General features: G+C 43.7%; 1 long non-coding RNA gene across 1 annotated transcript in view; it reads left to right on the top strand.

The window, feature by feature from the left end:
* The first annotated feature begins 15,727 nt into the window (after positions 1–15,727).
* LOC309326112 overlaps positions 15,728–24,923 on the top strand; it is a 321,263-nt gene continuing 312,067 nt past the window's right edge. The window contains exon 1 of the long non-coding RNA XR_014150164.1: positions 15,728–15,868. This is a non-coding gene — a long non-coding RNA (uncharacterized lncRNA). The remainder of the gene's footprint in view (positions 15,869–24,923) is intronic.

The raw sequence follows: 24,923 nt of genomic DNA, 5'->3' as shown, positions 1-24,923 counted from the left end.
GCTGGTGGCTGCTGCTGCTTTTAATATGCTGTTCCTGATTTTAGTAATGATATGTGTTTCTTTGTTTGTTTCTTTCTCTCTCTCTTTCTCTTTGAAATGTATTTGATTTCAGTGTATTGCCACTATATGCTACACTAGATCAGCAAGTGAAAAAAATTAAAACAAGTAAAAATACCCCACACCTAATCATCCACTTCCTCACTGCCAGATGGGCACTAGCCTGAGAAACATCTGGGATACAGCTGGAGGGATACAGGGCAGCTAGCATTTATATGTACATGTCAGCAGTTCTTAGGCTGATCAGAAGTGTGGGAGAAAGTGGCACATGGAGTCTATCCAGCATATATTCCAACCTGCTCTGCTTGGAACAGGTGAATGGGCATGGGACAAGGCCACTCCAATGGCCAGAGGGACTCTAAATGACCCCAGAGGCACACCAGCAACCCCACACCAGCAGCCCCATTACAGCATATGGCAGTGGCACAGGAGAAACTGATGGGCACATTGGCAGCCTAAGCTGCATCTGCTCACCCTGAAGCTCACTGGGGCTGGATCTACACTGACCTGTTTAATGTTATTAGAACGATATTAGGTATATCATTCTAGAACATCACAGGGCAGACTTGTAAAATACAGCATTTCTGACCTCTGTCTATAAGAATGACAGTTAGAATGTGTTGTGTCCCTCTACATTATGAAAACCATTCCTTAACCCTTCTTTAACATTGAAACCATGTGTGTAGGTCCACCCTGGATGACCTTGGTCCCGTTGTTGTGGGGATGAACCGAAGAGGGGAAGAAACCTTGAGCTCCTTGGAGGAAAAGTTGAGATATATATTCAAGAAAAGGATAAGGACAATTTTGGTTCAATCCGTTTCTTACCCAGGGAGACAGTGGCAGCTAGTCAATCAGATCCTGCCTTTGGGGTTGTGGGGCCAATGAGAGCAAACAGGGGTGGGCTCAGGTCAAGGGCACTTCCCAGCCGAAGAATGCATGTGGCAGAGAGTTAATCCTTTATTGTCATTGATAAACTTACAGTCAATTCTACAGCTCTGGAAACCTTAAGCACGCCAATCTATCTTCTGGGCAGGTCCATGCTCTATGGAGCAGTTGCAGCAACAGGGGGCCTCTCTGCCTTCCCCAGTTTATGTACCTTCCCATGATGGGATGCACACATGTAGCTAGCTACATGGAAGCTGCATGGAAGTCAAGTTTAACAAAGGCAACACCCACCTCCCACCCCTAAAACAAGATGATTACTCCACATAGTAGAACATAAAACCAGGCAGAAACAAAGAGGGTCCCTCAGGACACGCCGAAGGCAGAGGGTGGGTTCTGAGACACAGAAAATAGATTGGATGGGTGGAGCGATGCAATGTGATAGTGACTCTGTCACTTCATCATGTTCTGCTGCTGAATGACCAGGGTTTGGAATCTCCTGCCTCAGGACTATTCTTCTATGGTGAATATTCTAAAGCAGGGGTGAGGAACAGCACCACCATTTGAACTTTGCATTTCTCTGAACTTTGCAATGCTGTTTTGCAACAGAGTAGTATGCATATAGGGACCCAGGTGGCGCTGTGGGTTAAACCACAGAGCCTAGGACTTGCCAATCAGAAGCTCAGCGGTTCGAATCTCCGTGACAGGGTGAGCTCCTGTTGCTTGGTCCCTGCTCCTACCCACCTAGCAGTTCGAAAGCACGTTAAAGTGCAAGTAGATAAATAGGTAGCACTCCGGCAGGAAGGTAAACGGCGTTTCCGTGCGCTGCTCTGGTTCACCAGAAGCGGCTTAGTCATGCTGGCCACATGACCCGGAAGCTGTACGCTGGCTCCCTCGGCCAATAAAGCGAGATGAGCGGCACAACCCCAGAGTCACCCGTGACTGGACCTAATGGTCAGGGGTCCCTTTACCTTAGTATGCATGTGTGTGTGTGTGTGTGTGTGTATGGTGGGGGGGGTAAAGTGTGCATAGAAACACATATACTGGTGAAAATAGCATGGAAAAAAATTATTATGTTAGAGGGAATGCCTTTGCAAAAAAATGTGTAGATAAAATTGCATAGATGAGGAGAAACTGGCAATAAAACGCTGGTGAATTTTCATGAAGACTTAAAAAAACACACACGTGGAAATGTAGAGGAAAGACCTAAAAACCGTGAAACTTAGGAAAAACCAAAATGGACAGATTTTCCCACTCCTAGTGTGATCATGTGCAAAATTTACTGATCTGTGCATCCCTAGTCCCAGGCCTGAGAAAGTCCATTGGAACACCCATCTCAAGACTTGATATCATCCTGCTTCCTCCTTGTTTCTGCAGGAATATATCAATAGCAATCCTTTGTAATTTTTATCATTCGCTAAGCCTTTCTAAAGATGAAGGGGCTGAGCCCCCCACAATAATTCCTCAGAGGTGGCTTCGAAGCATCCTTTGTAGAACACATTTTTGGCAGCACCAGTTTCATATGTCAACAGCCTTCAGAGGAATGGGGGGAACAGGAGTAATAGAGCAGAATCTAATTTGAAATTACTACATGAAAGGTCTTTGTGCTGAAGTAGCTTTCACTTTCTGTCACTTAACAGAAGCACAGTGACCCACATACATCCAAAATGCGACATTCAAAATAAATTAAGAACTTGATAGAAAATCAACCGTTGACTTCAAAAGACCAAAAGGAAAAGAAAAAAAGAACCACACACTCTGACATTTTTTTTCTTTCTTTTTTGGAATAAGAAAATATTGCCCTCATCTCCTATTAATATGGTAAACAGTCATCCTGCTCACACTTTAGTTCAAGATTGCTTTGAAGTCACGCTTCAAAGCTGTTGAGGGAGGCTTTCTGGCTTTCGTTGCAAAATCTTATAGGAGGAGGTACAGTATTTAGCACCTCTCTTGGATCATCTTCCACTCTCCTTTGCAATTTATAATTTATCCAGAATCACAGTTGCCCACACATCTTCAATTGACTTCACAGAACTCTGACACATGTTTTCTTATTTATAGAATGTGTGGAAAATAGACAAACACGCAGCCGTGAACATATGCCGCTGTTGCACGAAACGGCAACAATAATTCTCTTTGTTATCAGATGAATTCAATTGAGAAATCAGGTGCCCGGTTGCCCCTAAGCCCTGTGGTCTTTTGACAAGAGTTAGGCTTTGGTAGCTAAAACTGACCTTACAGTTCCATTTCCAAAAGCAATTTTGACATGCAATCTCTGATCCTGAAATTCTCAATCCTGGAGCTTTCTTTCTTTGCAGTGCAGCGAGTGAGGAGGTTGCATACAATTGCCTTGAAACAAAGAGACACACATTCTTTATCGTACAAAGTGACTTGGGCTTATAAGTTTATGCAAATATTATGCCACTGTACTCTTTTGTCCATCCTTTTGGAAATGCAGTCCCCCTTTATTTGACCATGTGTAAGTGACCAACCAACTTGGGACAAGGCTTTATGCACAGCCAGCTTGCAATCTATTAGCTTTGAATCCAGCTCAAGGGAGTTCAACCGATTCTGTCTGGAGTATGAGCTGGACTCCTGGGTCAGCGGTTACACAAGCAGGCTGAGCTGCAACACACAACTCTTTCAGACACCCCCCTGCAGCCACACAAGTCAGTAATAATTTGCCTTTTAGGCTTTCACACTGTGGAATCAAATATTTATGCGCAGTCTTGGGGTGAGCTGTCTGTCCTCCTGAATCAGCTAGTGGCTCATGTACACCTGTCAAACTGTACAGCTCACTATGGCTTCTTCTAGGCTATTTTTAAAGGAAAGACATACACAGAGCAAAAAATAACAATAATCATAATGTGAAATGTGTTCTAGGTTTGCTCCTTGCTTCTACATATCATGGGATGTCACAGCTATGATGTGATATGGGGATTACAACCTAGAGATGCCAGTGAGGTTCTTATTGAAACCTGATGATGATTATGATTGCCACATTCTAGGAAAATATTTGAATAAAATATTATTTTTGTCCCTACTTTAGAGTGGACTTTCTTCAGGATTCAGACCCTCCTCAATTCTAAAAAATAAATTCCAGGGGAAAGGAAATATGTTCTTTTCTCTAGTGCTCATGCATGCACATCTATGTGCCTGGACACAAAAAGCAAATGTGACTCTAGGCTACATTAACAAAAAGTATAGTGTCCAGATCAAGGAAAGTGATAACACCAGTCTATTCTGCCTTGATCAGACCCCACCTGGAGTACTGTGTCCAGTTCAGGCCACTAAAAGATGGAATGTGCATGGTGACCAAGATGATCAAGGATTTGGAAGTGAAGCCTTGTGAGGAATGGTTGAAGGTGTTGGGGATGTTCAGCCTGGAGAAGAGAAGACTCAGATAAAATAGCCATCTTCTGAAGGGCTTTGCATGGAAGGTAGAGTGAGCTGATTTTCTGCTGCTCTGGGGGGTAGGACCTGAAGCAATGGATTTAAGTTACAAAAAAAGGAGATTCCAACAGAAGATTGGGAAGAACTTCAGATAGACCTGTTTGACCATGGAATGGATGACATCAGAAGGTTGTGGACTCTCCTTCACTGGTTTCAAACTAGAATCAAGGAGATTCTGACTGAACATTAGGATGAACTTTCTTATGGTAAAAGCTGTTTGACAGTGGAATGGACTGCCTCGGAAGGTGGTTCGATGGCCATCTGCTAGTTATCCTTTAGCAAGTCCCAGGCAACAGACTTCCATTTAATACACTTCATATGAGGAGGAATACTTTGGATTGCTGATGACCCATAGGAGGACATTTAAATAAATTTAAACTGTAAGGCAAACAGGTATTTTCCACCATTGCCCTTGCACACTGGAATGCCCATCTCTCTGGCAGGAGTGAAGCATCATCCGTCAGTTGCTTCAAATGTCTTGCAAAGACATACACCATTTTGTCCAAGCTTTCCTTGGCCCATAGGTTTGGACCCTGTTATTACTGAATTCCCATTTTACCAATTTTCATCTTGTATGTCTGTTTTCATGATGCCGTTTTGTTCCTTTTTTGCTGAATTTTTGTATGCTGCTTAGCTATTTTAAAATATTAAGTGGCTTGGAAATGTTTTCAAATAAATAAATAGCATTTCATGTCTTCTCTGGCATCTTGGGTGAGCTGAGAGGGAACTCCAGAAGATACTTCCAGAATCCCTTGCAGTATGCAAGTGTTTATCAGCAGGGATGCAGGCGTTCCTCAGAAAGCAAATCAGTGGGGGGGGGGAGAGAATAGAAGAAACCCCTAAAGGTAGGAAGTTTGAAAAACTCTGACAACTCGTCAGAATAGTGGAAACGATAAAGACCTCTGATGTTTTATACAACAAGGAAATGCCACCCTGTGAATATATTAAATAGCTCTTTTATGCCTACTGTATGCAAGAGTGCCTCCTGTATTACCAAATGATGCTTCTCTTGGCTTTGAAGCTATCTTTGGTACTGTGCTAGAAATCTTAGAAACAGATGAATTAACCATTTCCTTCCTCCCAATCTTTCCCATCCAAGAATTTCCAGAGACAGAACTGTATTTCATTCTAATTAATCTGAACTTATAGACAGGTCCTCCAACAGGGAGGTATGGGTTTATACAGGTGTCCTAGAACCAGAGGCTGGGGGGCTACAATACTGCCACCCGGCCAGTAATGGCTGCAGGGTGTGTGCTATGTTTGCATTTTCTAAAATTCATTACAAGCAGAGTGAAGTGTATGCTTTTGATATCAGCACACGGGCAGGGGAGGTTTATTCCTCTTCTGCCACTATGATTAAAAAAGAAATGTGCCAACACACAAACACACACAAGTGCTGCAGTGCTGATGAACTGCACCTATGTGTTTGTGATGATGGATTTATGGCAGTGTTTCCCAAACTTGGGTCTCCAGCTGTTTTTGGACTATAACTCCCATCATCCCTAGCTAGGAGGACCAGTGGTCAGGGTGATGGGAACTGTAGTCCAAAAACAACTGGAGACCCAAGTCTGGGAAACACTGATCTATGGAAAGGAAGGGTGTACATGTGTGTGTGTGTGTGTGTGTGTGTGTGTGTGTGTGTATGATGATCCTGGGAGAGAAAGATATCGGGAAAGTGATATGGCTGGCAAAAGAGTAGTCATGAGAGTTCATGGAACAGGAATTGATTTGAAAATCAATTTGGGGGGAAATTATTTATAAGGGCAATGACACCCACCTGAGAGGTGCTGCAACTGAGTTCTGGTGAGATCCGGCTTAAACAAAGCCCTGATTTGGGGGAATATATTAATTCTAGCAGAATCAATTTGGAGGTGATATGAGGACATTAATTGCCTTGCCTTCTGCGCTAATGGCACTCAAAATCAGTTTGCAACATAAAGTTCTCACATAGAAGGGGTGGGTTTGGTTTTAGGGGTCACAACACATATCTACCTTGTACTCGGGGTCTTGAGCAAGTTCTGCCTTCTGTGAGGTAGGAATTTGCCAATTTATTTATTTGAAAATATCCTGGTGGGGCAAAGGGACCGATCCCCATAAAGTGTGTCAGGTAGCTCTTGTGCTTTTAAGGACACATTCAGCATACAGAATTCCAGCCCATGAAGTTGAACAAAATAGACTCTCTGTAGAATTCCATATCTCAATCCGTCTGTTTTGGTTCTGTCCTAACAGTAAAGGAAGCATTAGGACGTGCAGGCAATCAAAGTGCACAGACAAGACCTGATAAAATATGTGACGGCCGGTAAGCGATAAGAAAGGTGGGATTTGTCTAGCTGAAAATAGGGCACTTGGCGTCTATGAAGGTAGAGATAGAAAGCATTGTTAGGAAAGTGCCGCACAGTAATGAAAACACTAGTAAGTATAGAAAAATTCAGTGGTTTTTGATCATGCTGAGCCTGTGAACCGCACAATGTCAGCAAAAGGGCAGCAAGCTATTTCTCTTGCTTTTGACCCAGTCTCTTTAATTTGCTCCTGCTGCTTCGGCAAAAATAATAATGCTCAAGATGTGGGAGAGCTGAAGGGAACAAGCAAATCAATGTGCCATTTTGGTGTGATGTGCCAATGCTCCGCTGAACAAGCAGCTCCTCATCTCCCCCTGGTGGCAGTTTCTTGCACCATGGTGGCAGCAGCAACCTAGCACCCATACCCACAGCATCCATTTTGTGTTCAACCATGACCTGCAGCAGCCATTTTGTGACTGGTACTTTGAGAGCTTTCTCAAAGTTCCAAATGTGCCCACTGAATGAAAAAGGCTGGCAACCCTTGAATAAAGATAACAATAATTATAATAATGATAACAGCCTTGCACTGGCTAATGCTAATAAATTACCAGACCTTTTTTTTTTCTGTGGTGGTGCTCAAGCTGCTTCCTGTCTCTGCTGTTTCAGGTGATGTCCAACTATAAGGTACTGGGGTCCTGTTTCTCTTGCTCGCTGAAATAAGCACCCCCTCAACTGCTGCTCAGTGGCAGCTCCTTACTGCTTACGACTGTCCACCCCATGTCGCAAATCCCCATTGTGTGTGTAAATAGATTCATCTCTAGAATGGATGTTATGGGTCTGCACAGGCTTCAAGATCTGTTTCTGAGTCACTCTATGCACTCTCTGCTTTGATCTATAATCCATCTCCTGAGCAATTGCTGTCTTTCCCCCCCTCTTTTTCTTTCTTTTGCAAATGCACAATCAAGGGTAAAACAAAACAGAAGAAATTGTATGTAATGGTATAGTCATGAAATGGTGGAATCAATTGTATGATTGCAGACTGTGGTTGAGTGATCTCATCTTTTGAATGTGAGGTTGGTCCTTCCAAGCAGAAAACTACCACAGCAGGAAGAGGGCTGAGCTAAAAAAACAAACACCCCCTGCCTGTTCTCCATGTTCTCTACTTGTAGGGAGGTTTGCTTGTCTCTTTCATGAGGAGACAGCAATTAAATGTTGTGTCCGTCACCTGCATCCTGAAGTTCTACTAATTTAGCCTATTCTCTAAATTAAAAAGCCCCAACCGAACATTGTACCCTTTCCTCATGGAAGTTATTCCAACCATCCCATACTCTCCAACATTTCTTTGATGCAAATAGGGACACCCTATTCAATAATAAGGGACGCAGGTGGCACTGTGGTCTAAACCACAGAGCCTAGGGCTTGCCGATCAGAAGGTCAGAGGTTCGAATCCCCGCGATGGGGTGAGCTCCCATTGCTTGGTCCTTGCTCCTGCCAACCTAGCAGTTCGAAAGCACGTCAAAGTGCAAGTAGATAAATAGGTAGCGCTCCAGCGGGAAGGTAAACGGTATTTCCATGCGCTGCTCTGGTTTTACCAGAAGCGGCTTAGTCATGCTGGCCACATGACCTGGAAGCTGTCTGCGGACAAACGCCGGCTCCCTCAGCCAGTAAAGCAAGATGAACGCTGCAGCCCCAGAGTCGTCTGCAACTGGACCTAACAGTCAGAGGTCCCTTTACCTTTACTATTCAATAATAATAAGAATTTTAATATTTATTACCTGCCTGTCTGACTGGGTTGCCCCAGGCACTCTAGGCGGCTTCCAACATATATAAAAACATAATGAAACATTTAACATTTGAAAAAACTTCCCTATACAGAACTTCCTTCAGATGTCTTCTAAAGGTTGTATAGTTACTTATCTCCTTGGCTCAGGGGTCAGATAACTACATACCTTCCCATTTCCCTCTGATGAAAATAGGGACATCCTAAAGAAAAGCAGGACATTCCATGATCAAATCAGAAACCAGGTTGGTTTCTGTAAATCCAGGACTGTCCCTGGAAAATAGGGGCACTTGGAGGGTCTGCCATCCAATTCTGGTTTCTTCCCTGTATTTAGAGATCTTGGCTACACCATCCTACACATTTTTATTCAGAATTAAATATCACTATGTTCAGTGGGCATAACTCACAATTGAGTGTACTTAGGATAGGAGTGCAGCCTGAATGTGCTTTAGGGACCACAGATTAGAATCTATCTAATTGAGTGGGAAGCCCTGAAGGGTTTGGCTGATAAAAACACTTTGTCTTTTCATATTTCTCCACTCCCACCCCCACCCCCAGTAGCAGGGGAGACATGTGTGGTTCATTACATCTTGGAACAGGTTTCTGGAAAATCAGCTTGCTGGATAAAGTGATAGCGAGGGTTATTTGAAAATAATATTGGATGGAAAGAGTGAGCACAGTACTTTCTCCACTTTGCTCAGTGGGATATTTGGACAGGAAGGTGATGGCTCCATTCTCCAGCACATTACAAAACTCACAAGTTTGTACATGATGTTACCTCAAGGCTTCCACAGGGAGCCGAGCCTCTGAAAGTGGCAAGTGCTATTGCATGTGATTTATGTCCTGGCTTGCAAAGTCTTACTTAGCCGACAAAACCTTCCACAATGGTACATTTAATTCTTCTGGCTCTGTTTTTGTTGTCTCTCGCTGACCCTCTGAAGCTCAAAAATGAAGTATGCCTGCCTATCCCTATGATTGCCACAGACAGAGAAAAGAAGGGCCAGGAAAAGGCTGCAAGACCGTGGTAGAGCATCTGCTTGGTTCAATTCCTAACATCTCTAGGTAGGGCTGGGAGAAATGCTCATGTGAAACCTTTGAGTGTTAATGCCAGCCAGTGTAGACAACATTGAACTAGACAGACAAATGGTCGTACTCAGTATAAGTCAGCTTCCCACATTAGAAAGAAAACTCTGAGTGTGTATTAAATGCAACTAACTAAATTCAATATATATGTTTTTAGCAAAACGGTGGAAAAACAACCTTGAACCATCTGAAGCTAGTATGTACCTTCATAGGAATTATTGTCAGTGTTATTTTTCTGGAAATGGAAATTACAACGGAAATTGAACCCACCTGTGAGGTGCCGGAACTGAGTTCTGAAAAAAGCCCTGATTATAGTGGTGGGTTTTTTAAAACAAACAAACAAACAAACAAACAAACAAACAAACAAACACAAATATGGTGAAATCAGGGATCCATTTTGGCTCAAGCCTACTCAATGATTGGTGTGAATAGGGTTGATTTGCCTACATGCATTTAGAATTTTCAGAAGGTTCTTCTCCATTATGACGTTCTAGTGCAAAATCAACATGGCTCACTTTTCCGATATTGAGTCCAGAGCATTCAACTGCATTTTAAAACTGTGTTTTATCTCGTTTTCTGTTAGTTTTGCAACAAGATCAGCTTATTCAAAAGAGCACATCAGCAATCATCAGGAGAAAAGACACCATACAACAATCACAGTGTTTACCATTGTGACAATGGGAAGCCTTGTTTGATTTACTGTTCCGGCAAAGATATTGTTTCACGATGACTAATACAACAAAGATCTTTTATATCCCACCACACATAATTTTTACAGTAAGACTTCAATTTAAACACGCCAAGCTCTGTGAGATATATGAATAATGTAGATCGGCCGCATTCTTATAAAAATGAAACCGATCGTTGTTTGTTTGATATATTCCGCCAGGTATGAAATGACTCTAGTGATCTGACTAACGGCGATGTGCAGAATGCAATTTCGGCACCGTCTTCGCCATTAGTCCCCACTGAAATCGACAAAAGACTGAAATGGGATTGATTTAAATCAAAGTGAGTGAAAACGCTGACTTAAATCTCCAGTGTTAATAGCAGTTTAAATATTTGACATCATTACAGTGCTGCCTGATTTCTCTAAATGGTTTTGGAGTAATCAAATTATTGAGGCAATCAGAGGTTCGGATAAATGGGGAAATGCTCTACAAAGGTTTACAATGGCAGCATGAGGCTCTCTTGGAACTCATACTAATTAGGAGACTCAGCTTTTTTGTAGTCATATTCCTCCCTTCTTCTGAAGAGTTCGGCACAGTGAAAATGGGGTTGTCTTCTTTTATTCTCAAAATGCTTGGAGGGTGGTGGGGCCAGGTGATGGGGATGCGACTAGGAGGAGGGAGCAGTGAGCACCTCCCTGTTCTCTCCTCACATGATTCTAATTCCATGAGGACTAGAATGCCTGGATAGGGTTAGACTTGCTTTAAAATCCATAAAAAGAAATGGACCATAGATGCTACTTATGTTGGCTGGTGGATGAAGGTGAATTTTGGGGGGCCTGGGCAGAGCCACGCAATAGCAAACCGGAGGTAGCAGGCAATGGTCATGAAAATGCTGACCAACTTGAGATCTTTGGAAGATAATGGTGGTATGTAAATGTAATAAATCAATTAATCAATAAAATCCAGGGTTTTGCTGATGGAGGCTTGACAGGGAAAGCAAGAGGTGAGGCAGGGTGTTAGTAGGATGGAAGTTCTGCATGTATATGGGTAAGAAGACAATTACCAGGAAGAGAAGCCTTCAGAGAAGTTCCAGAGAAGAAAGGGACTCCACAGAGTGGGGTAGATACTGTTTCAAGGCTTACCTTTCATTGCAGGTTTTTTTTAAAGAGATCTTGCCACCCAACCTTGAATCTTGTTCTTCAAAAGGGAGTTTTCTTCTTCTTTTGTTTCTCAAGCAAGGGGAGTAGAGAAATGGGGCAGGGGGTGCTATATAAGAGGAGACCTGCTGGATCAGGCCAGTGAGCCATCTATTCCAGCATTCTGTTATCACGGTGGCCAACCAGATGCCTTCTGGGACCTTGACAGCATTCTCCCCACCTGTGATGGCCAGCAGCTGTCATTCAGAGGCAGGCTGCCAGTGACAGTGAAGACACAACATTGCATCTCTCAATATTAGCCAAACTCTTGATAGCCTTATCTCCCATATGTCTCCATGCTTACTCTTGGACAATCAGCAGCCTGGTTGCTTCAAAGATGGGTGGACTATCCTGATGACATTAGGAGAGTTTGCTTGAGGTAGAGGGAATTGTTTAGCTTTTCATTTAGTGTCAGTTTCTGCTTAGTAAAGGCCGCCTTGGTTTAGTTTCACTTTCATTTCATTTGCATTGCTTTGGTTTCGCAGCAGTTGCAGCTGGTTTCATGTTGCTTTCAGTTTCATTTCGCTCTTTACATTCTGTGTAAACCCCATTGAAATCCATCCTCTTTTCTTCCTTCCTAAAGACATCTGAGGCCACTGCCTTGCTGAAGTTAAAATAAATAAATAAATAAATAACAAAAATAAAAAATAAATAAAATCATCAATAAACTGAAAATGCACCAGCTTTCTAGAAATGTCTTTGTAGGCTTCTCTAAAGAAATATGTGCTTAGTAGGTGCCAAAAAAAGTAAAGTGAAGGCACTTGCCTGATTTCATTATTATTATTATTATTATTATTATTATTATTATTAATTCAACTTATACACCATCCTATACCCGGAGGTCTAAGGCTGTTCACAACAAGACCACAACATATCAAATCAAATCAAAAGAAATAACCCAATAACTCCACCCACCCACCCACTGCCAAAATCCACATTCTAAAATGGTGTTGGATGTCAATAAGATCAACCAAAGGCCTAGTTAAAAAGGATATGGAACAAGTATTATGTGGCACCTATAACAGTGTGAGTTCCACATATTTAAGTTGTTGAGAGAGTGTATATGAGGTGAAGCAATCTCCCAGGCCTTCATTTTTGTAGCTTGCACACCCATGCCTACTTGAAGTCCAGTTGTTGTTGTTGTTATTTAGTCGTTTAGTCATGTCCGACTCTTCATGACCCCATGGACCAGAGCACGCCAGGCAGTCCTGTCTTCCACTGCCTCCTGCAGTTTGGTCAAACTCATGTTAGTAGCTTCAAGAACACTGTCCAACCATCTCGTCCTCTGCCGTCCCCTTCTCCTTGTGCCCTCAATCTTTCCCAACATCAGGGTCTTTTCCAGGGAGTCTTCTCTTCTCATGAAGTGCAGTTACTCTGTCTATTTAGGCTCATCTGCTCAACCTTGTAATGGGTTTCAGATCTCCTGGGACCACAGCTTCTGAAATGTGCGGATGTTGATGCTACCTGGCAAGAGGGATACACTAGCACTTTCCTTTGAGCTGATGTGGGAGTTGCAAGCTGAGGCCTCACCAATATATCTTTAAAAAAAGAATGACAGTTCTGCTTTCTACCATCTCCTAATAATTTCAAAGTATCTTACCAATGACAGCTGTGTTCACTTCTCTTCTCGCCCCCCCTTTCTTCTTATTTATGGGATAAAGTGTGATCAACTTCCATAATGCTCCCCTTGTGCTTTCAGTTGTGGTCTTTTGTGGCACACTGCTTGATGGGTATTGCTGAGTGGATTAGGTTTACTGACACATAGCTTAGAAGCTTTGTGAAGTCCATGGCATGGCTGAGAGACGATATACATCTTGGTTTAAGCTTGGTTTTCATTTCTAAACGTACATGCAACCTGGCAAATCCATCATACAGTCATATCTTGGATTCCACTGGAATATGTTAACATTTCATATCTACTAGGGTATTGATCTCCATCTGCTTGCAGAAATTGTTCAAAGTTCATTGTGTTTTTCGGATCGCTCTTCCTTTTGCCTCTGACATTCAAAAGTGGCGCTGGTCTTTCAAATTTTATTTCTTGGGTTTTTTAGGGGTTTGGTTTTTTTTGTTTGGAAATGTTGTCATTTCCTCTATTTCTGCAAATACCAAGTTTCTGTCTTCCTTACTGCCCTCTCAACCAGCACATATATGCTGTGATCCCCAGATGAAGGGTGCTGTATAAATAAAATAAACAAATAAATAAAATATATTTTGCATCCAGAAAAATAGTCTTGATTAAGTTCAAATGTCAGGTTATGTATAATATAGTCCTTTACTAAAGGAAATTACAGTTTGGAAACTAAAAATAATACAGCTTACTTACATTCCTGAAATATCTTCAGGATTACAAGATTTTTCCGTTTAATGTTCTTATTTACATTATTCTGCTAATTAAAGGCCACTTAAGCTGCACTACCTCCGTGCAAACTTATTTCTAATGGATTTGGTGTCAGGGTTAGAGCACTGATAGTAGAAATATCAGACCATTTCCTTGCCAAGCTGCACTTTTACACAATAGGGGACAATAAGACCTTGGACTTGAGTTAGTGAGCATATCACTTTCCTACAGCTCTCAGACCAAAAGGACTTTGTATGATAGCAGCAACAGAGCAAAACAAAAGGGAGATGATAGAGAATCAGCTTTAGCAAAACAAAGTGTCCTTCAAGCATCTTCCAGCAAGCTCCATGATGACAAAAAAGCAAACTATATTCTTGGGAGAGTAACTAATACATTATTACACATTAGAAACGAAAGTCCTTTATCAAGTTACTAATATGAGAGAGGAAAAAAACATGTCTCAGTATCCCTCAGGAGTGCCAACTTCATTAAAATATTGGGGGGGAGTAAGCCCCACCCTACATAATTAATCACATGATGTAGTGCACACACACCATATGAATGGCAATGCCCATCAACTTTGTGGGGGGCTGGCCCCCTCAAATATTTTATGGTGGAGCAAAGGGACCTCACCCTTAGGAGTTGGCTCCTATGATATTCCTAGTAGGATCCTCCAGGTCTTCCATTAATACCTAGGAGAACATCCCTAGGAACTCTGGGAGTTCAATGAATACCCCAGAGCAGGAGTGGGTAAACTTTTTTCCGTCTGAGGTCCACATTGCTTCCTATGTCACTTTCTGGGGAGCAAAAAGTTGCTTTGGGCAGCAAAATGTCTTCAGTCAGCCCTGAGAGAGAGAAGCAATCCTTCTTGGCTTTGTCTAGCACTCTGGTGGTAACCCTCTAGCCTGTTTAGATCCACAAGCCCTCTTGGTTTAGCCCATGAGGCTCTTCCAGCCAGGCCTTATACCTGAATATATATGTGACATAGGGGTGCCGGCTCCTAGATACCAAGTCCTTCCGCCCCCCCCCCCATATTTTTGGGATAGGGGCTGGACCTCTGAATGTCCCAAAAATGCAGAGCCAGAGCTCGGAGCCAAGCAGCCAGCTCCTTCTCCTTCTCCTTCTCCTTCTCCTCCTGCTGCTGCAGAGAGGTATGAAGGTTGAAGCAGCCTTTTGCCGGTGGCCGTGCCAAGAGGAGAAGGAGGAGGAACCATCACTGGTCATTGATCTACACAGCTCCATCTACAGCTCCTCTTGATGCCCTGATATCACACGCATGATGTCGTAGGGTTGCCATATTTCAAAAAGTAAAAACACCCTGAAAGCTTTTTTTTAAAAAACACAAAACCCAAAGTTGACCCCCCCCCAATGCCTAAGATTCAAAGCACCACCATTCAGGAATCCCCCCTCCCTGGACTTTTGAAATCCCGGTAATTTCTGGGGAAATATGGACGTACAACAACCCTATGATGTCAACATGCATTATGTTGGCCCCCCAATCATCCTCAAAAACTGGTGCCTCTGAAAAGACATCAGGCGTGGGGCAGGTGAAGGAGACCTGTCTCTGGACCCAAAGTTGGCTTGCAAACACCTCTGGCTTCACAAATTCCAACAATCAGCTGAGAAGTTGTTGTTAGGATAAATGATTGACAAGTGGGTGGCCCCTTCCCTTGTCAGTCAAATATGGCTCCTCTGTCAAAACATAGTCCTGTGTGGGGTACCCACCATTTGGATCTAGTCCCCCCCCCAGCTCTTGTCTACCCAAAGTTGCTATGCTTGATTCTGAGTTAAGAACGCTCTAAAAATTGTGTGACCAAGAAGACCGTCACACTGCTGTTTCTAGAGAAGAAGAAGAAGAAGAAGAAGAAGAAGAAGAAGAAGAGGAGTGTGGATTTGATATCCCGGTTTATCACTACCCGAAGGAGTCTCAAAGCGGCTAACATTCTCCTTTTCCCTTCCTCCCCCACAACAAACAATCTGTGAGGTGAGTGGGGCTGAGAGACTTCAAAGAAGTGTGACTGGCCCAAGGTCACCCAGCAGCTGCATGTGGAGGAGCGGAGATGCGAACCCGGTTCACCAGATTACGAGTCTACCGCTCTTAACCACTACACCACACTGGCTCTCGAGAGGTGATGCAGCTAGCACTTTGCCTAAAACTGGGAGACAGAGCTGGAAGCATATTTTGGGGGAAAGGAAAAAGCATTCCTGAGCAATAGCAGAGCCCCCTGCTTGACATTCAGCATCCCTTCTTGCACCAGATCATTGCTGCATGACGTACAACAACTTAATAGGATACAAGTGCCCCAAACTGCTGCATTCCAAACCCTTTTTGAATGTGAAACATTTAACAGGGCCCGTAAATCAAACGCTCACTTTTGGAGGTGCCCTTTTAAGCATGGCTCCTTCCGCAAAGAGCTGGAAACCTACTACAGATCTAATCACCCTAACAGTGTTGCTTTATTGCCTTGACTTTCCAATCTAATTATTATTAGAGGCAGGAGAAAGTATTTCATTTCCCAAACTGCAAGCTGGCTATTTAAAATTCTGCTTAAAAGGGACCCAGCTGCTAATAAATCTGTACTTGCGCTAAGTTATCAAAAGGGGAGGAGGGGAAAATACATACGGTATAGATGAAATTGATTCTCCTGGGATTGATTGCTTCTCAAGCATTGAAGAAATTAAAACATTTGTAGCACCCATCCATAAAGTCTGAAGCTGAGAAAACAATAGAAAGACAATTGAGGTACTGATTGCTGCCCAAATATCTGGGTAGGCAGAGGGATGGCGTTAGATGAATGTCAGGTTTGTCAGAGGTTCTGCAGGGAGAAGGGGGAGAAGAATCCAGTCTAGTGGTTGCCTTACACCACTAGTTCCCAAAATTTATTTCTGTATGGGCCACTCAAAAAATTGTGGAGCGTCTTGGCAGACCGCTCAACAATGTTGCTGCTCATTTTTATAAATACCACATTAGCTTAAGGTCTGGTTAACTGCAATAACAATTTCCCCCTTTTTTCTAATGTATACAATATCCCCCCCTTTTGTTCTGTTTTGTTTTCTACATGGGAGTTTTCCTTGTTTCTTCTTCTTTTTCATGTCTTATCTTACTCCGTGCACTTGTAATTTTGTACTTTTTATTTTTCAAGAAAGTATACACACACACACACAAAATATGCTGTATGATTTTTAATTGCATTTTTTCACATCTTTTATTTTTTTATACTGTATTTTATTATGGAACTATTGCATTGTAGCAATGCAACAGTGGGCAATCAGATGCCCATGGGAAGTCCATAAGCAGAACCTGAGCAGAACAGCACTCATCCCACCTGGGAGTCAAGGTATTCAGAGGCACACTGTCTTCACCAGTGGAGGCAAAAAGTAGCCAATGTGGCTAACAGTCACTGATAACCTTATCCACTGCAAATGTTTCAAATCCCTTTTTAAAGCCATCACATTGGGTGGTCATCACTACTTCCTGTGGAAGCAACATCATTTAACTGTGCACTTTGTGATGAGAGCCAGTGTGGTGTAGTGGTTAAGAGCGGTAGACTCATAATCTGGTGAACCGGGTTCGCGTCTCCGCTCCTCCACATGCAGCTGCTGGGTGACCTTGGGCTAGTCACACTTCTTTGAAGTCTCTCAGCCTCACTCACCTCACAGAGTGTTTGTTGTGGGGGAGGAAGGGAAAGGAGATTGTTAGCCGCTTTGAGACTCCTGAAGGGGAGTGAAAGGCGGGATATCAAATCCAAACTACTACTACTACTACTACTACTCCCCTCCTCCTCCTCCTCCTCCTCCTCCTCCTCCTCCTCCTCCTCCTCCTTCTTCTTCTTCTTCTTCTTCTATACTTTCTTTAGTCTGTCCTGAAACTTCGGATTCATCCTGTTCTTGCAGTGGCTGACCAGATACCTATGGGAAGTCCACAAGAAGGACATGAGCCTGACAATACTCTCCCCACTTGTGACCCTCAAAAGCTGGTATTCAAAGTTTCACTGCCTCCAGCAGTAGAGGTGGAACATTGCCATCATGGCCAGGCATCAGTTTGTCTCCCTGCCTCCTGACACGGAGCTTTTCTTGAATATATTTGCCGTGGCTAGTCTATTTTTGGTGCTGTGTTCAGAAAACAGCCACAGGCTATAGAAGCTTGAAAATAAAATTAATGACTTTGTATTTGGGTTTCATTTTATAAGGCTCATTGGCATTCCAGCCCATCCTTCTGCTCATCCAAGCTGTGCAGGATAACCTTTGCTGGCTGGTGTTAAATATTCTTGCCGTTTCCCATTCCATCTTTCACCCATTCATCTTTTTTGGTGCCTGGCATTCTGTCCACAAACAGCCATCATTCAAGCCACAGTCCCTAAGGTAGAATCTTCATTTTGATTAGCAAGGTGCTGATCTTCTCAAATATGGACACTTTTACCCAACCATTAAAAAAAGAAGAAATATTTGATAAACTCCTGATATATAAGAGAAAATCCTTCTTCTGTCTGGCTTGTCCTACCCAACAAATCTCTTCTTGGGGTGTCAAAGGAATTGACAAAGTTTCTGGTGCAGAACTATGGGTTCACCTGTTGAGTTCAGTGGGCTCAGCATGGAAATGGGGATGATACGCACCAGTGCTGATGCCAGGGAAAGGCCGCTGCAATTTATGAGATCAGGGCACGCCCTTTTTCAAGCCACAAAATTGCACAACTGGTGGTGGCTGTATGCTTATCCTCATATAAAGAAAAAAACACACAGGAGGCTGCCTTAGATTGAGTCAAGATACTGGTCCATCTAGCTCTCCAGGATTTCAGACAGCAGGCATTCCCAGCCTTAACTGGAGATGTCGGGGATTGAACATGGAATCTTTTGCCTGCAGACCAGATGCTCTACCTATAACACTTGTCCAACCATTATTATGGGCCACCTCGTATGATCTCCATTAGATTGAGGTCCTGCTCACCCCCCAGAACACCTCCCAGCCAATAAAGTTAATGAGATGACATCACAAATGCTATGAAGTCAATCAGGTTTGAACACATGATGTCATAAGTGAGGGCAATGAAAATGAATAAGCAAGTGTTTGGTTAATGGAATAGAAGAGTGGAGGTGTTCTTCAAGCACCACAAAAATATTGTTCACAAATAAAGCACACTGTTGAGTAGTTCGGGCTCAGCTCTAGCTTGTCACTGCACCCTGTGTCCCTGGAAACAAAGTACTCTGAAATGGAAGAGTCGTAATGTATTACTCTTCTAGCAGATGAGCCAGTAGATTAATAAAAGGAAACAGGATGTTTTATGCTTTGCAGACATGATTGCCTCTTAAAATTAGGATAATTGACAGCTGACGTGGTTAATTTGTCATAGCACCAATAGAGACGATATGGAGGCGGAGGTGGGACAGACGGCCACACTGGGTTTGTGTGTGTGTGTGCAAGCACACCAGTGCATGATCAACAATTGCTTCAAAAATGCTGTCTGTAGATAATGGAAAGCCATTAGGATTTCCCCCCTTTCGAAAATGCTTATAGAGATCGAAAGGGCTTCCTATTAATTTCTCTTGCTCTTTCATTAGTTTGGTGTCATTTGTTTCATTAGTTATGTGCTGTTTCACATTGATGCCAATGACACAAAACTAATAACCCTGCTAAATTGCACACATTATAAAAATAGTTTCACTTGGATCATTTGTATTTGGGACGAAGGATGACATCAAAATGATTTGTTCAGCTGCGCTCAGGACACTCATGAAAGTGATGGATATACTGTGCGATGGGAAGGCAGAGCACCGAAAATATATCCTGTCATGCTTCCCCACCCCTTGCTGGAGGTTTCGTGTTTAGTAACATGGCCAGGACTTCTGAAATTGACCAAGCAGGTGAAGTAATTTCATCCATGATAGAGATCTGAAAAGATGGCTTAATGCTAGGTCAAAGCGCTGGTGTACTCTAGACTAGGACCATCCAACGAAGCTGGAATCAAGACAGGACAAAAGAAAGTACTTCTTCATGCGGTGCAAAGTTCCACTATGGAATTCGCTCTCACAAGCGGCAGTGGTGTCCACCAACTTGCATGGCTTGAGGATTAGACAGATTCATGCAGGAGAAGGCTATCAGTAGCTACGCTCTGTCTCCATGACACTTGCTGGGAATCACAGGTGGGGAAGAGAGTTGCTGTTGCAGTCAAGTCCTGCTTGTGGACTTCCCAAAGGCATCCAGCTGACCACTGCAAGAATAGGATGCTGGACTAGATGGGCCTTTGGCAGGCTCTTCTTATGTTCTTCTTTGACTCAAGATCAGGATATATAATGGCCATATCTTTCTTTACTTACGATCAGGATCAGCAAAGACTAAAGTTCTACTTGGGACTACATCTCAGTCCTCAGTGCAGATAACTCTTTGGTATGTGACAGAATGCAATGTGTTATGGCCTGCTTCAGGTGCATGTTAAGGGGAAGTTCTCCCTGTGTGCTGGTCCAGGGGGGAGGTTACCGTGGGGCGAGGTCCAGGACCTGAGTCAAGGGTCGGCAGACAGTCCTCCACGGGCGAAGCGGGGTCCAAAGCGAGGAGCCGGGCAAGGACAGGAACTCTGGGGGAACAGGACTGGATGCTGGCCGAAACAGCTCTTCAACGACGTTGCTCCCGCAACCTGGGACCGGGCTGACTGGCCTTTATCTTCTCTGAGGCCAGGGGCGGTCCCGGCCCCCAGGTGACCCGCCTCTCCTGGCCTTAAGGCAAGCACTCCTCCTGGGAGAAACCAGTTCCCTCCGCCTCTCTGCCCTGAGCCTCTGCAGCTCAGGAGAGGCCGGTGGGTTACTGGACCCAGGGGAAGACTCACTTTCCCCTGACAGGGCTGGGAGAGGCGCACCTGTAGGCAATGCGTCCTCAATCACCTCTGGAGCCAGAGTGGATCCACCTGGTGCCTGCTCCTGAGGATCTGGCACAGGTGCAGGCGCTTCAGAATCAAGGCCCTGCCCCAGCTCAGCCGGCCCTGGAGGCGGGGACTCCTGTGCAGGCTGGGATTCCTCCGGTTCAGCCTCTGAATCGGATTCCCAGGCCATCACACCCTGCCTCAGTGGCAGCAAGTGTGGTAGGATGGCGCCACCTTTTGCTGCCTGAGGATCATGTTCCTTTCTGGGGAACCTTCTGGTGGCCACATACCAGTAATGGTTGATGCCCAGAGCGAAAAGAAGTTGCATCAGTGCAGGTGACTCTTGACACAAAGGCCAGACATTTCTACATCCACTCCTGGCAAGCAAGACACATTCAACCAGTTCAAGGGCACATTTTAGCCAGGCAAAAAGCTCTCAAAGAGGGTGCAGAAAGCAAGACCTGTGAGAAGCATGTTGTGGAGAGAGGGGCATACCCCTCTGTCCTGAGAACTGGGCAGAGAAGTCTGGAGTGCCACAGTCAGCCTGGATGGCCCCTGGATAGACCAAGTGATTGCCTCTGCATGCCCTTGGCAAGCGTTTGGCATAAGTACCTTAGAATTGGCGCCTGATTAATTTGCTTCCACGGCTGGTACATAACCTCCTTGCATTTCTGTACACCAGGGGAGACAGAAATAGGATGAGGATTGATGCCCATAGCCTTATTGCGCTCAAACACCCCATGCCTCTGATTCTGTAGCCTATGAGTCTGCCAGATGCCATCATTTCTGACCAAGGAGAAATCTAATTAGAAGCTAAGCCTGCCTGCTGACCGAAGAAGCAAAGGCCCTCAGTTGCAGAAGGAGGACATCCTGCCACCATCAACCTGCTTGGCTTGAATATCTGCTTTGCCCAATAGCTTGCAACACCTTTAACCCACTTTCAGTCCAGGCTTGTATATTCATCTTAATTATAGCAAGAGCAGTATTGGAATCCAATGCAAAGTCTCTCTAACTCTCCCCTCCCAGAGGTGTCCAATAGGACTTTTACCAGGCAACATATGACCAATTGGTGTTTATTTGCTTTACTTTGTCTTGTGTACAGCATGCAGATCATCCTTCATTCAAATCATGTGATCTGTATCTACAAGGCTGTGGAATATTGTGGAATACTGTGCAAACACAGATGCAGCAGGTGTCTTCTGTTTTAACTCTTAAATGCCTGCAGAAAGCTTTTCTATTCTCTCAGGCTTATGCAGCATGCAACAGAAGAACCATAAGATTGTTGAGAACAGTGCTAGAGCATCCATTAGTAGAACAGATAGGAGGGAGCTTGGTGGGGGAAGATGACACACACATGTACCTATTACTCCATTTGACTTCTTCTTCTGCAATGCCTACTTCTCCCCTTGATCATTGAGACAGATCATCCAATAGCCCCCCTCTAATATCCTTTCCCCAACATACATTCATTGAAAGAAAAATCAAGTAACCACCAGGCCCCAAATATATCAATCCACAAAAGTCAAATCGCATCCAGCCTCCCATAAAAGTGTCAATTGTCCAGTTGATGAAACAAACCAAAACATTTCGCAGGCATTCCACCCCACCTTGGGCATAAACAGTCACTTCCCAATGGGCCTTGGGAAATGTGCACATCTCAGCTTCATTTTATACATCTTCCCAGGCACTATGCACACTGCTCAACAGGCCTAGTGGAATGGGCATAGCTCATCAAACACAATTCTGCCCTCCAATGTATTTGAGAGAGGAGTACCGAAGAAATTAGTATCCTATATGTTGTTGTTGTTTAGTCGTGTCCGGCTCTTCGTGACCCCATGGACCAGAGCACGCCAGGCACTCCTGTCTTCCACTGCCTCCCACAGTTTGGTCAAACTCATGCTGGTAGCTTCGAGAATCCAACCATCTTGTCCTCTGTCGTCCCCTTCTCCTTGTACCCTCCATCTTTCCCAATATCAGGGTCTTTTCCAGGGAGTCTTCTCTTCTCATGAGGTGGCGAAAGTATTGGAGCCTCAGCTTCAGGATCCGTCCTTCCAGTGAGCACTCAGGGCTGATTTATTTCAGAATGGATAGGTTTGATCTTCTTGCAGGCCATGGGACTCTCAAGAGTCTCCTCCAGCACCATAATTCAAAAGCATCAATTCTTTGGTGATGAGCCTTCTTTATGGTCCAGCTCTCACTTCCATACATCACTACTGGGAAAACCATAGCTTGAACTATATGGACCTTTGTTGGCAAGGTGATGTCTCTGCTTTTTAAGATGCTGTCTAGGTTTGTCATTGCATCCTACATGTAGGGACAAATAATTTCCTCATCTATCTATCATATATAAAGTCATACCTTGGATGTCGAATGGAGTCCGCTCGACTTTCAAAACAGTTGAAAACCAAAGTGTGGCTTCTGTTTGGCTGCAGGAAGCTTTTAAGGCTAATTGGAAGTCGCAGAAGCCCGGTTGGACGTTCAGCTTCCAAAAATAGAACAGTCACTTCTGGGTTTGCGACATTCCAGAGCCAAAATGTTCGAGAACTAAGTTGTTCAACTTCCAAGGTACGACTGTACATGCTCATTTCTTTGAACAAATTTTACAGATGTCCCATTATGCCCTGGATGCATCATCAATAATAATAGTAAAAACAATAATAACCAAAAGCCTAGGACTTGTTTTAGGTCAATTTGATCATTTGTGACATTAGGAAACCTGGTGGAATCAGGTTAGCAGAATGTTCTTTCATTATTGTAAAGGTCCCTTGTACAGCAAGCTAAGTGCTTAACTTCCCCGTAATTAAAATTGATTATAGTTACAGAGACCAAAAACAAAGAAAGCAAAACAAAACCCAAACTATAAGAGATAACAGAGTCAGAGAATGAGTCACTCAAAGGGACTTTCATGCTGTGTGTGTGCTGCTCTGAACCATTCGGAAAACAATTCTTTTCTATGATGAGGTGGTTTCTGCTTCCATCCTTTTCAAATGTGAGCTAGTTGCTAATCACACCATTAATCATGTTCCTTAAGTGAGGATTACTGTAATGGCTCTTCTTCATAATAAATGGCAGAGGAGAATAATTCTTTGTCTCCACAAACGCGCTCAATGACCTTGCTCAGTTCTGTCAGAGGAGTCATTAAAAAGGCATCTTGACAATGGCTCACATCAAAAGCCAACATTATAACAATTAAGAAAGGTCTTATTGGAAGCATCGGCATTAGACAATGTGTTTTTCTCTTGATAGGACCTGCTGTTGTCACGGAAGGAAAGAATGATACATGGGTCTCTCAAGACACCGCATTGAACTGATATCTTATCCATGGATTCTATTAAGCCTTAATAATGATATATGTCAATTTACGTCCACTTTAGGCTTCTTAGGACTGTACCTTTGTGGCATGGGAACTGATTAATATGGCTCCTTCCTGAACAGGGAAGGTAACAGCAGAAACACTGAGTCATGCTACAGAAACTCATGATGCAGATTCACCAGCATACCCTTCCTGGAAGCTAAGGCAATGGAGGACAGAGTGCACCCTATTTACCGTACTTTTCTGTGTATCAGCCCATGTCAGAGGTGTAGGAAGGTCAGGTGGTACCCGGTGCACAAAATTTCTTGTCACCCCCCCCCCCGCCACATACACATTGATTTTTTAAATATATATTTTTTTGGCCTGCAAAAATGGTTTTACGTTATTTCATATTTTCTTACAAAGGAATGTCGATTCTGAGCCTCTGATAACAAGTAGGTGACTATGGACAGATACTTAAATCTACAGGATGGATGCATTGCCATAGCAACCAATCACCCACCCCATTACCACAGCAGCAGCCAATCAAAAGCACCCCTTTCCACAGCAACCAATCACCCACTAAATCACCGATGACAAGCTGCAGCTCACAGCTGCAACCAATCACCCGTTCCCCCCCCCCATGCACTATCTGTGACCCCCATTTTTAAACATTAATTTAGAGTAAAAAATCCTCATCTTATACAGTGGTACCTCGGGTTACATACGCTTCAGGGTACAGACTCCGCTAACCCAGAAATAGTGCTTCAGGTTAAGAACTTTGCTTCAGGATAAGAACAGAAATCGGGCTCCAGCAACACGGCAGCAGCAGGAGGCCCCATTAGCTAAAGTGGTGCTTCAGGTTAAGAACAGTTTCAGGTTAAGAACGGACCTCCGGAACGAATTAAGTACTTAACTCGAGGTACCACTGTACACGGAAAAGTACGGTACCCCAATTCAAAGATGATTAAGAAGCAGAAAGCACAGCAAGGGTCTTGAACATGCCCATCAGTTATCACATGAGCAGCAGACTCAGTAGCT

The sequence above is a fragment of the Podarcis erhardii genome (assembly GCF_964252035.2).
Source record: "Podarcis erhardii genome assembly, chromosome: 12".
Classification (NCBI taxonomy): Eukaryota; Metazoa; Chordata; class Lepidosauria; order Squamata; family Lacertidae; genus Podarcis; species Podarcis erhardii.
Note: the sequence above shows the minus strand (reverse complement) of the source record. Positions and strands in the feature narration are given on the sequence as shown.